This window comes from Cyanistes caeruleus, chromosome 7 (genome assembly GCF_971803275.1).
Source record: "Cyanistes caeruleus chromosome 7, bCyaCae1.hap1.1, whole genome shotgun sequence".
In the NCBI taxonomy this organism is placed as follows: Eukaryota; Metazoa; Chordata; class Aves; order Passeriformes; family Paridae; genus Cyanistes; species Cyanistes caeruleus.
The window spans coordinates 10,421,347-10,433,977 of record NC_141707.1 but is presented as its reverse complement, the minus strand read 5'-3'; the positions used below and the strand labels follow the sequence as shown (position 1 = coordinate 10,433,977).

Here is a 12,631-nt window from a genome sequence, read left to right as displayed (position 1 = left end):
TCTTTCAACACCCCATTTGGGACTGATGCCATGAAACACACATGACCTCTGAAACCTCACACTGTTTACGGCCATGTCTCAAACACCCTTGCACTCCTGAATTGCCTCAAGACTGAAGCATGCTGACATGACTCTGGAGGTAAACATACAACATTTCTGGAATGGAGCTGTTCCTTCTTTGCTTAAACCAGAAGCTGATGTGTTCAGTTCTGTCTGCACTCTGGTGTGCAAGTTCATAAGCTCAAGTATGGGACTGGACATTTTTTTCTTCATTTAGAAGACTCTTCACAGATTCACAAAAATTGTTACTGTATGCCATTTTTATTTTTCCCCACTTCTTTACTCCTGTTGAAGGAGTATGTTGGTAACCATATGATACTGCTGCACTGTCAGAGTTCAAACAGAACCAGACATAAGCACATAAAAAGAAGCCCTGCATGCTCTATTGAAAAATTTTGCAGGGACTTACAGATACTAATTTAATCAGAAGACTTTTGCAGAGTGTAACTATATATTTGCCAACAACTAATTCAAGAAACAATAAAAAAACCAAAATTACATTGGCTTTGCTACTTCACAAACCAAAATCTTCATTAGACACACCCCATGCACAGCTATCCACATTTACAAAACTACCAACTGCTCAGATTTATCTTAATGAAGGCAGCTCCTTAAATGAATCACAAGCACCTCATGACCTGTCAGTCTGTGATTGTGACTGGACGTAGTGACATACTTGCTAGGTTGCATGGAATTATATTTCTGCTGCACCTGGATAATATAGAATAAGACTGCAAATTCTGTATCTATAAAAAACAAGGCTGCTTTTTGGGGACTGAATGTTTTTTACTGAAGCTTAAAAATATAACAAGTAAAACAGACTATTTATTATAACTAACAAATAAATTTTAAGTAACCGGGATCAAGTATTCAGACAATATCAAGTAGAAATACTGAAATGTAAGAATAGACATTTTACATAAATTTTTGACTGTAATACACAATTCAGCTAGGCACACCAATAAAAGTTAGCTAGAGCCCAAACACTAAATTGTGTGCTCACATAGGATATAATAGGCAGAGAGACTTAAGAATATTTTCTGTTTTCAAGCAATAAATATAAATTCAAGCTGTGTCAACAATATAACCAAGGGACTAAACAGATGTAGATGGGCGAAGCTTAAAGCAAAAACCTTTACTTCTCTGCCACAAATGTTCCAGTTTGCATCATGAAAACATCTAATTTGTTCACTTGTGCAATTTGAGCCAGGAGCTGTCTTTAAATCCTTGTTTCACCACAAGGAAATCTTCCACCATATTCTTTGCATTTTCATTCCAGCGCTCTGTACAAGCCCATATATTCTCCTTTCACAGATACCACCACATTCAGTGTGCATTTTAGGGGTGGAAAAGAAGGAGAACATTGATGACACTATTATTTCAAAGTCCAGGACATTAAACAACCAACTAAAAACCTCCCTCACAACTATGATTATTGCTATGACAGTAGTGACAGATTGCTTTGGGGTTTTTTTGTTGGATGGCTGTTTCCTCTTTCTACTTGAAAAATGGAGAAAAACATATTTTAAGCATATTGGCCCTAATAGTTACCATAAATCTCCAAAAAGACTTGCTGAAACTTGAGATATCATCACTTCACATCCAAGAGTCATACTTGGTCTTTAGATCAGGAATGTATTTCAGCTAAAATGATACATAGTGTTTTCTTCAGGACATTTGTGTTTCTCATCACAGAAGAGAACAATAATAGGAAAAGCCTCCTTTGTAAAACATATTAAGTACCAAAAAAAAATCACAAGAGGCTAAAAATGTCCCATCCATGACATCACTGCAATGCAGCAGATGAAAGGAAAACAATTTTGAACAGGAATCTTCATCCAGAGGAGAATACCAGATCATATTTAAAGCCAGGATGTCTTGGTACATCTTTATCACCTATCATTTACATCATAAATGGAAATCTGAGTATGTGGAGAATCACAACATGGTCAGAGGAAAAGAGTATTTGTGAAACACCACAGAGATGGAAACTGCATCCTCAGGGTTTGAGTCAGACCTATCCCTTGTTTTCTTCTGAGTAATTTCCAATGGGGATCAGGCACAAAGAACGAATGTGGAGATACTCTTTCAGACTTCCAATCCTTGCTTTCATCAATTAAGTTACCACTAACTTCTGTGAATGAACTGGGAGATGCAGATGGACACACACACATTCAGTTTCAAAAATGTGGTGGAGAAATAGGGGTATAAAAGGAATAATGAAGATTATATATTAAAAAAATCTCCAGATGAAACAGGTAACTGAAAAACACAAGAAAGCAAAATGTAATGTTTTAAATTTTTATCCAATTAAAATGAATCATAAGAAAAAAAAAATCCCTGCAAGCATAGACAAAATTCACAAACATCAAACAAAAAGCAGCAGAATTACTGCATAGAAAAGGTTCCAATCAAATAAGCATGGCTGATGAAGCAACCCAGTGAACAACAAGATCCTAAAATTCTGTCATGTAATAAGAGTAACCTTCAAAGCCTCTAGATGGACCTCACTACATAGCTGCTTGCAAAGGGAGAACAGGCAGAGCCAGCACACAAGATTTTCTCCTTTAGTTTTTGGTTTCACTTGAGAGCACCAAAGCATGCCAAGCCATAAAAAACCCCAAAAATAAATACAAGAAAACCCCTGGAAAGTCTGAATCTTGTGCAGATAGAGGAAGAGGTCATTTAGAACATTGCTGAACCAAGAATATCGAAATGACATCTGAACACAACCAAACTATGCAGTTTTAAAGCTGTCCAGACTTCTGAAGGAATATTTGTAAGAAGAAAAATTGGCTGCAGATCTTGGGAGCATATGGAATGCATAGAGACCACCTACAGCAAACTGAGAATTCCATAGAAAAACAGATGAGCTATTTGATTGATAGCCTGTTCCCAAAAGACCTGGAACACTGAAGAGACATGGGCAAAACAAGGAAATTTATGTATACTGTACATATATTGGAAGTGACATGCCAATTTTGCTGAAGCACTACTGAGTAAAGGAGTATCTCCTGAAAAAGCAGACTGAAGAGGGCTAAAACGAAAGTTTCAAGAAAACAGAATGTGATAAAATGTGATAGAAATAGAAGATAAATAAAAGAGATGACTGAACTGCCTATGTATGATAAAGAATTCACAATAAAATTCACCATGTTGTGCACCTATAAGGCCACTCTAAAACAAAGTGCTGGAAAGGTTGCATCCATTGTAAAAGGGCTTAATGGATTAATCTTCATGATCAAGAAAAAAAAAAAATCAGAGGTTTTATTTCAGGCAACTGTCACTGAAACTCAGCAGATTTAGGTGATTGAGCAAGAATTCACTCTCAACCACATCATCCTCCAGTCAGCTGCATGTATTCTACAGGGACAGTGACATCAATTTCTCTTTTCAAACAATTCATGAGATTTTGTGAAATGCATGAAAATTTTATTGGAGGACTCCAACAAGTTCCAAAATCATTGCCAGGGGGAGAGGCAAAAGGAAAAATGGGACTATTGTGCTGCAGCCCAATTCCACTAGAGACTAGCTCAAAAAAACACCAGCTGAAATGGTCTGCCTTCTTTTTGAAGATCAGTCCCTTTAACACCTGAATCCTCCTCTCTTCCAGCACCAGCAGCATCATTAACTGTAAAAAGACCTTCCAAAAGGCAATTAAGTTCTGGATGTTGTTCCACACTACGATAAACCTTACAAAAGTGGAGATTCAAAGGCAAAATTCTATCTTCAGCAATAGCATATTTTAAATGGTGGTGAGCATGGGACAACAGCCACTGGACAAACAGAGCTGCCACATTGTTTGCTGCAACTTCTGCTTCTTTTCTGTTATTAATTAACAGATAAGCTGAGCTCTGGTGTGTTCAAAAGTCAATACATTCCTCATTTTTAAAGAGAGGTGAGAACCAGCAAAAAAGCTTTTCTGGTTTGTTTGTTTTGGGTTTTTTTGCTAGATCTCAAAAAACCAAAACAAACCTTCCTAATACACACACATAGAAACCTGAATTCATGACAAAGCTAAATAAACTGGATGTACATGGATTTAGAAAGAACAAGCTTTCTGCACTACAGCGCTGCTGATCCTCATTTATTAAAGTGGGGTTCCTTGAAGAGCATAAAAGTACATGAGTGAAGGCCAGATAGAGACTGTGTCCACGTGGATAAATCTGTTCTGGTTGGATCAGCAATGAACTACTCTGCAAGCGCTGAGGAAACCAGAGTATGATGAACCAATGCCTGGGTTTTATATCTACTTGGAAAAGCAACTGTGTGCTCCACACACAGTCAGACTGAACATGCCTAAATTAACTTGTTCCTCCCACTTCCCAGAGTTCTTGGTCATACTTGATCCAGTTCCCAATGTCTTACTAAAAATACCTGAGCCAGTACCCCATGAAAGGTGCACTAGACAGGAAAAGGGTGGTGACATACAGAGAAATGCTTCAACCACCATCTCAGGAGCATCATTTCACTAAAATGACTTCCAGAACTACAGGGTGAACATCTAAACACCCTGAGAAGTCAAACAGACATGAGCAGGATCCCTACCTCCATACAAAACAGAACTAATAACCATATAATCACTATCATTCACAATGCAATTTTTCACATTTCAACTCTCACACTAGCCAGTACTTCGTCATGTACACCAGTTTTCCTAATACCCACATGTCAGGGCAGACTCAAATAATTGATGTATTTCCAGATAAGTGACAAGATAGGAGGGAGCAGAAAACACTCTTCCCACCCTTCACCCTTCCACAGCGTCAGAAGCTCAGAGTAGAGTTAATAAGTTGCTTTCTCCAGACATGCTACAAATGTATTTGAGCTGCAACATCTCTTTGAAGATCTTACCCTGTAAAATGTTCCCAGCTATATTGTGAAACGCGGATTTCAGAAATCTGTCAAGATATGTCAAGATTACACCAAGTTTGTCAGCTAAGAAGAAATACACTTGATTCTACCTTAGACAAACACTGCCTGGGACTTATATTTGTGTCATGTTTTCCAAAAAGCAGCTGTAATAATACAAAATTGAATAATGCTGTCTGGGAGGAAAAGAAGTATTTAGACCATAAACAAACAGGATCAAATTACCCAGAAGTACACATGCCTTGCAGCAAGCACAAGAAACACCAGAGCAAATAACATACATAAATATTCTTCAAAAGCATCTGGTAAATTCACCATAATGAATTCAAAATATTCAAGCAATTATTTCCAGCCAATCACTTATTTCTTTCAGAACTGAGATCTTTAGCATTTTATTATGTTCTTTACTGTCAAGACATATTTCTTCTGCAGTTTGACTATTTTTTCCCTCCTACCATTTGTCTAAGCAACCAAGTAACTTATTCAGTAACTTCCAGACCACCTTGCAAATAGAATTGATTTGGATTAAATAGCTACAGATTATTTCAGTGGTTAAGTAGTCACGGGTATGCCAACAACATAACACATCTCAAATATATTCCACTAATCCTATCAAGTATGCTTTTACTTATCTTTCACTAAACATCTATTTTATGGTCCATTTCTTCATACCTTCTAATCACAGCTCAGTTACAATGTCAAAAAAACTGAAATCCCGAACTGAAAAGCACACAGTCACAACAAAGATAATTTTATGAGTAAGAGGTACATAAGGGACTGCTGTGGAATCATTAGTGTTTACAACTATAAGCATATTTACTGTTTGCCATCCTTTACAGGACAGATTTGTTACAGTTGAAAGCTTTCCCTTCAGGGCCTTTTAGAGAAGCACATATATCCCACAGATATGCCATAACCCATAAAGTCATCTCAGTAAGGCATAACACAACTGTTCTCCTGGGGTTTTTTGAGAGTACAAGGGCAAGATGAGGAAAGGGACAAAGAAAAAGGAAGGAAAAGGTGTGCATGCAGGAGAGGGAATCTATACCTCTAGTTTAGAGCTGAAAGGATTTAAATTCATCTAAACCAGAAGTCTTTTCCATTCCCCACCTTTTGCTTGCTCAGATTTTGTTTATTTTTCTGACTCATTACTCAAAAATTTCCTAGATCCTAATCAAGTCTAACAATGCTTTAGAGGAAACACAACTCCAAAATGGGAAGGGGGAGAAAGTCTTATTTAGGAATTCTTCATAAGCCATTAAATTATAAAAACTCAGGATATCCTCCAGGAATGGTAAGAAAAATGCTACATAATAAAGTACAATATCCTTAAGTCATCAAAACATGACTTGGCTCTGAATTCTGGATGTCAAGAGTTTAGATGATGATTGCTCATTCTTATATGGCACTTCTGTTTGAAGTACCCCAGATTCTTCCAGGAGGGGAGTTTGAAATGAATTTAAGATTCAAGCCAAAAGTATCACAGATGAGGAAATCCTGAAACATATCAGTGGTCAGCAAAGATATCTGGACACACTAAGTATATGAATCACACAGAGTCTCCCCAAAATGCCTCTGTTGTCAGAAAGCCTCCAGAAGAGGCACCTTTCTACTCCATTTTAAATGATCACCCTGGCTGACACCAGGCTACACATGATGCACTTCATCAAGAGCCTCACCTAAAAGCACTTGAAAATTATTCACTTTACCCACACAATACCACCTCTCATTTGTATTAGCTCTACTTCATTTCCTTATCTGTCTTTGAATAAAAAACAAACTGCAATACAAGCAATTGATGTTGCATCTGTATTTATAGGGACTACATTTCCTTCTGTCTTTGGAGTTTTCAAAGTAAAGACTAAGTCATTGTTTTATTTATGAAATCTGAGAGTTTAAAAGACAAACCAGACTAACATAAGAAAGAAATTCAGATAAAGAAAGATATTTTGTAAATGCATTCTAGTTCAACAAAGTAACATTTGCTCTTAAGATGTCCTTTATCCTATTAGATTCAACCTTGGGGAAAAAAGAAGGCTAAGTAAGACTGCAAACTGTTCACTAAAGCATGTCAGTCTTTTCTGAGTCTGAGGCTGGGCTTAGAATTCACGGTGCAAACTGTGAATTTTGAAAACAAAGACTGAAAGCTATCAGTTATACAGGAAACAAGTTAAATATGTGTATTAGCATGTACATGCTAGGCTTGCCATCTAATACTAAATGCCCATGTAGAATAATCTTATTTCTTAATTATCTATTTTAATTAGATAGCTACATGAAGCAGGCTGCCATGACATTATATTATGGCTGAGTACTCACACCCTCTCCTTCTCAGAAAAACCAACAACAGAAGCGAAAATCTAAGCAGAGTGACAATTTTACATCTACTGCTGTGGATAATGACCAGCATTTCCACTTTTGTGCAAGACTGGAGAAATAAACACCATACAGAACACCAGGCATTAAAGCAGTTCCTCAAAAGTACAGCACGCTATCCTTGCCTACCTTGACACAAATCCTCCTTCCTTGCAGCAGCACTGTCACTTGTGCAGTTAAATCATTTTTGCATTGCCAATCAGTACCAAAGCCAAGCAAACACCTGCTTGTTTCTAAGAGAACTAATCAACAGTGCTGTCAACTGCACTTCAGTTTCCTGACAGATCACTACAACACCCACATAGGCTCTGCTCTCTCTGAGCTTTCCACACTGGCAAATTCACAGTGGCCGTAGCCACCAGCTGTCTCATGCCATCCCAGTCAAAACCAGTAAAAAAAGAGCCATGTAGCTGTCCTGACAACTGGGGATATTACCCATGCAATATTACCACATCATTCAGCGCAGCATGGCTGAAATGCCAGCTAATGATTTGGATTCAGGAATTACTCTTCATATCAGAGAAAATTACTAATACAAAACCAGTCTAACAGCTTAATAGCTACATTCAATATCCTCGGCCATAAAACACGGGGATTGGAACCAAGACCACTGGGAGTTGTACTTAACTTTGAAAGAAAAACAATAAATATCTCATACCTAGTCAGGATGGCCAGGTTAAAGCACAGCTTGCAGATTCTGCTGTCTCAGTACAAAAGCAATAGGCCCTGAGAGAACTAAGGCTGGGAACTGAAGTTCCCAAGTGCCCTCTCCAAGACTGGCTGGTTTCTTAGGTACAATTTCAAACCCTTAGGGACTAAACAGAGCTCCCCTCACAGAATGGGATGGGAGGGAAGATGGAGAATCATTTTTATAGGCTGGATTGTTTCTAGGTAAGTTCCTTTGGTCTCCAAAGAAACCTAATGTGCTTTTAAAAGAATAAAAAGCAGATTTAGCAGTGGAGAGCCCCACTGAAGTAGAAGGACCAAAAGCAATTTAACAAGAATTTTAACCACTAGCATATTAACAATTTTAAGCGGCTGTGTAAGAAAATGTTACTTTACATGTCCCTTTCCCAGCCAGGGGCATTGGCCCAGCCCTCTCTTACCTTACCACCCACTTGCACAAAAACATGTGCAAAGACAAAACCAACCCATCACCAGGAAAAAACAGCTACCAACTCTGATTACAAGAAAATGTATGAAGCACTGCATTGGTAGCTACACATGAGCTGCTTCATCCAGTTTCTCTCTTTCAAGAATATTAACATTATACACACTGACGTACCTGTTCAGATGTGTTGACATACTGCATTTCACACCATAAAACACAGCAAAAGCAAACAATTAAGTGCAATTACTATATGGCACAGAAAGATTAGGGAATTAGTACCAACTCCAGCTGCAAAATTTGTTGGAAAAGTATTTCTTCCATCCTAAGCCCATTTGCACAACATGATAAATTGAATATTAATGCAACATGTAACTTACAAAATTAGTAATGTAATTTTTAGGCTGCTTGAATTAAGAAAAAGACTGTCCTTATCTAAGACATTAAAGACCTTTGTGTTTACAAATCCACAGTAGGCTCTGCTTTAGAGCTTACACATGTGAAACAGATTAAGGGGCACCATGGTGGGGGTTAATGTCTCAAACTTGCTGCTGGCTACATCGTCAGTCCCCTGCTGCTATTTTCCATCCCAAGTAAAGATTGAGCATCATTTACCATATACACTTCAGCTCTCACTTTTTGCTTTGTTTTAAGAACTCTTCACACATTAATCTTAACTACAGTTATTCTAAAACAGGCATGATGTGGGCATACAATATCCTGTAACATGAAATCACTGCTTAGCTTTAAACCCAAGCATCCACTGCTTTGGAAATGATGGTTCTGCACTTTATCAATTAGGAAGCAGACAAAAGAGAAAAGCTATCAGCTACCATTTTCAGCTGTAGAGCAAGCATCACAAGAAACTTTTTCTTGAAGACCCAAGTCCTAAAATTTAGAGTTTGTGTGAAAAAAAATGTTTTCAATACAAAATAAAGATCTACATACCTGTATAAAGAAAAAGCTTTAAAGAAGGAAAACAATACTGAATGCTCACAAGGAGCCTACAGTATTTTAAATCTCATTATTTTGATGGGTTTTTTTAGGGAACCTGACTCATGATCTTTGAATGCACTCAGCTGCCAGCACAGCGTGCAGGAAGAAAGCATTAGAGACTGCACATATCTGCACAGCAAGGCACTTGGAAGGATGGCCTGGACAAACGTTAAAAAATAGGTTTGAGGACACAAAAAACTTTCTTAAACAACTCCTAATGTAACTGGCATGCAAAGATGATTGCTGTTCCAAACAGCATTTTGAGATGGGACAGCAGGAAAAATAATCTATTTTACTGGGAACACAGTTCTTTATCTAGGCTCATTACCTCACTTCAGTAATATGTTCCAGAAGATTTCACAACAGATTAAGAACAAAATGCTGCTGTTTCAAGAGATACCTTCTTTAAAAGATGTACACAGATACACACCCTGAAAAAAGGCTCTCAATCTGACAAAAGATAAAATATATTCATTAATATCAGGAGTACCTTTGTGCACAGGAAAACCAATAATTATGTTGGGCAGCAGATATCAATTGCCAGCACTAGCACAGAAGAGACCTTCCAAAGCTGTGCCAGCCCAGTCTGCAGCTGGGAAGAAACCAGCTCTCCCCTACCACAAGGAAAGTTGCAAGACCAAGGGGAGAATGGGCAACCACCTCCCTTCCAGACATCTTTCCCCACAGCAGGAGCAACCTCATCCCAGCCTTTTGCCTAGTGGAAAACAATTATGATTTTCCCTAGACTGCTGAGATCTCTGAAGAAGCCTTTAAGGGCTGCAGGGATTTAGAGAAGATCACTTGGGAAGTTTAAGCACAATGTTTAAGTGCTTAACGTCCCATTCTGCCTAGGAGGACCTGAAGATCTGACATCTGCATGTGAAAGAACAAAAATGGAAACAGAATAGAGTATTAAATTTCACAACAGGTACTAGTCAGGATTCTGCTCTTCACACTGTGGTACTGCTGTATTTTGCCTTTGGGTCAAGAATTTTCCCCATTAAAACTGGGAGGGATGGAGAGAGCAGAGGAAGAATTGGAAAAAAAAACAAAACAAAAAAACATTAAAGATCTTTAAATGTTCCAGAGAACTCAACAATCCTCAAAAAACTATTCCATTCTATCTGAGAAGAATGAGGAGGAATTTGCATGCAGTTTTACTGCTTTTATGTTATTTTGGGAATTATGAGAAGATTGAAGAGATTAGGCTTCTGTATCCATATCTATTCCCAAGTACTGGAGTACCCACATACCCCTCTCCACAAAGCAATAAAGCAAGCTAGAAACAGCCATCACAACACTTTTGAATGCCAAAAGATTTGCCTTACAAGTACCTTACTTTTTAACATAAAATGTTATTTCCTTGCATTGCTCAGGATATCTCTACAGCATAGGAATAACCAGAATACCTAAACAATTTCCATAGATTATTGTTCTAATTTCTGGTGACCAAAAAAATAAAACCCTCACCTTAGTTCTATCAACAGAGCCAGCTGCAGTCTCCTATCAGTGCATTATTAAGAGAATTGTTTACCAAGTTATATTTGTACACACCATTGCAAGGCAAGGGTGTTGATCAGGTATTGCTGACAGAATACACAGAAAAACATCTGACTGCACAAATGTTGCTGAATCTTTACAAGTCCAAGTTATATCGTAAATGGAGAAAACACGGCTCAGTTCTCAGAAAAAAACCAGAATATGCAAGCTTAGGGTGCAACATAAAATAAATGCAGTAGTAACCAAGTGATTATATTAATAAGATTAATATCTTCAGACTCTGGAATTAAAATGACAGAATTTCTTAATGGCTGCCCTTCAAAACAGAAAAGAATATTGCAGAAATTAAAGAAATCCAGTGCCTTAATCTAAGAGGCTTTCCAGTACTTTTTGCCAAATTATCAATTATCTGTGTGAAACTGTAGGTATTACAGCCTGAGTTCTGCTTCTTGCCTCAGTGAAAAGTACTTAGATGGCTGTCAGAAACCCAGGTACTGTCTGTTCTACAAATATGTTTGTTTCCTTCAGCTACAAAATTCCACATTCTCTCTGTCTTTGCCTGATATGTAATTACACATCAGAAATGTAAGTCACTTCAGCCTGATGAAACAATCATATTTCAATTCGGAGCGCCCTCTTAGCGTGGTGATAAGAACATCTGCTTAAACTGGCAGAGGAGAGGAGGAATGAAAGTGGAATTCCTTTCCTGGGAATTCATGATGTGTTTTCAGCTGGATAAATTCTCTACTGGAATCCTGGATAAAATCCGTGGTAACATCACTTTGGACTCTTGATGTTCAGTTTAGTGTAACAAACGTTCTTTGAAACCATACAGCAAGAGGGGGCCTTAAGGGAGGACTGTCTGATTATTATGTGCAGTGGAGCTGCAGCCTAGGTTTAAAAACACATTTTAAATGCATTAAAATGCTTAAGAAAAATCATTTTTAAGACTTAAGAGCTACAACCAACCATTCCCAGAGTCGTTCAGGTGCCCCTGGGCAAACAGAGTTGCACAAACAAGGTCCACAGCTACAAATCAGACTGAAAGGGTGGGCAGTGATGCCACTACTACATTCAGGTCTCTGCCCAGAGGACAGACCACAAAATGAAGATAATTGAGTAAACTTACCTCCTCCTTCCTCCCAGCCCTAACCAACACAGGCCATGACTGTAAAACCCAGATCAAGACTACCCATTCTGTGGTAATAGCTGGCCATCCCACTACAGCAAATGCACAGAACAGCTTGATGAAGCATGTAAAGTCACAGGGAATGTTCAGTGGAGCACTGGCAGTGAGGTAGAAAATCTATCTGCATGAACAAAGCCAACATTCTGATCTCAGGGATTCAGGAGATACTAGGAGGGAAATTACTTCCCTAGATATTGACAGATATATCTGCATGCGTAGTTACATTCTGAAGGTAAGAGAAGCAAAGAGAACATTGTTATTAGCTATGCAGAGGCACTGTGTGTTCTAACAGGGGCGGTATTGTTTGCTCTTTTCTGGATTACAACCTGAGTCTCTAAAGGAGCTTATCCCTTCAAAAATCAGATTACAGTAAGGCAAAAAAGGCGATGGGGAAAATGTTTATTTGTGCCCAATTAGCATATTCTTATGCAACAACTCTATTAAGTCATGAACTAGTGATTTTTTTGCCTCATCTCAAGTGCTGATGTATTTGTAACTGTACTTGGAACACAGACTCATCTTCTGCCATG

The 12,631-nt window shown here is 38.1% G+C and overlaps 1 protein-coding gene across 28 annotated transcripts in view; it reads right to left on the bottom strand.

Moving 5' to 3' along the window:
• GULP1 (GULP PTB domain containing engulfment adaptor 1) overlaps window positions 1-12,631 on the bottom strand; it is a 167,916-nt gene that overhangs the window by 130,555 nt on the left and 24,730 nt on the right. The gene's annotated exons all lie outside the window — the stretch shown is intronic.